Source organism: Nothoprocta perdicaria, unplaced genomic scaffold (genome assembly GCF_003342845.1).
Source record: "Nothoprocta perdicaria isolate Ctin4 unplaced genomic scaffold, notPer1 scaffold_413, whole genome shotgun sequence".
Classification (NCBI taxonomy): Eukaryota; Metazoa; Chordata; class Aves; order Tinamiformes; family Tinamidae; genus Nothoprocta; species Nothoprocta perdicaria.
Genome location: NW_020455659.1, coordinates 167,223 through 168,601, shown reverse-complemented (window position 1 = coordinate 168,601; position 1,379 = coordinate 167,223).

The window sequence follows — 1,379 nt, the reverse complement described above, 5'->3', positions numbered from 1 at the left end:
GGGAACCACCGACCAGAGGGGTACCGGGGTAATGAACACCCTGATGGATACTGGGGTGACAGGGAACCGCTGACCTGAGGGGTACCGGGGTAATGAACACCCTGATGGATAGCGGGGTGACAGGGAACAACTGCCCCCGGGGATACCGGGGTAACACGTAAGAGGGGGAATAAGAGGGATGTAGAGGAGGGGGCGGGACCCCCTCGCCGAGACCCTTACGGTTTCCAGGGCATGGGAGAGGAGGGAAGAGGGAGGAGGGGAGGAGGGAGGAGGGGAGGGGGCGCCATACCCGGCCTCGCCGTCCGCAGCGGCCGGCTCCGGTGGCGGGGAGGGCTCCGCGGGGGCCGCCGCGGCGGGGGCCGCTTCCGGCGCCGCCTCCGCCTCATCGGGCGCGGGAGGAGCGGGCCCGGCCGCGGCCGCGGGCGCCGTCGTCGCCGCAGCCATTCTGAGGCGGCGGCTCTCGCGAGAGCGCCGCGCGGAGCGCACATCTCGCGAGACTCCCCGTGGGGGGGGGGGGCGGAGAGCGGCGGCGCCACCTGCCGGCGGCCGCCGGGAGCAGCAGGGAATTCGGGAGCGCTGGGATCGGGGCCGGGATCCGCGGCGGGATCCGCCGCCGCTGGGATCCCGCCTGGCGCCGCCTGCCTGGCCGAGCCGCCCGTCCCGCCGCCGTGCCCGCGGCTGCGGCGCCTCCCCGCAGCCGCGCTGTGCTCGCGCCTCCGCAGTGGCAAATCCCGGGATGTGGCTGGATGCTCCTGCTCATCCCGAGAGCCGCGGACTGGCAGACACCCTCGTGCAGAGCCCGTGACACCGGCGCTGCTGCGGGGACAGGGCGTGCAGGGGCCGAACGGGACAGAGGCTCGCGGAGGAATTCCTGTCGCATCATCCCAGGGAGACGGGGATCCAGCTGGAAATATCCAGCTGCTTGGGGGGCTGCAGGGAAGCACGCACACCCTGTCCGCCCTTGGAGCCCTGGGGCGCCGGGAGCATAGTGGGAGCAAGGACAGTGTGGATCCGGAAAGCGGATAGCTGGGAGCAGCAGGATGCAGGAATCCCCGGGATGTGAGACAGGGAGCGATGTCTCGGGATGCTCCCCAGCTCCTCTGCGGGGCCAGCTGCGCACGGAGGCCAAGGGAAGCCACACAAAACCCCGGAGGGCCCGGAGGCCATGTGTGCATGGAGCCTCAAGGAGGCTGCAGGAAAGCCCGGAGGCTCCGGTGGTCCAGCTGCGCACGGAGGCCTGGGGAGGCTGCACCAAAGCCCGGAGATTCCGGTGGTCCAGCTGCGCACGGAGGCCTGGGGAGGCTGCACCAAAGCCCGGAGATTCCGGTGGTCCAGCTGCACACGGAGGCCCGGGGAAGCTGCAGGAAAGCCCGGAGGTT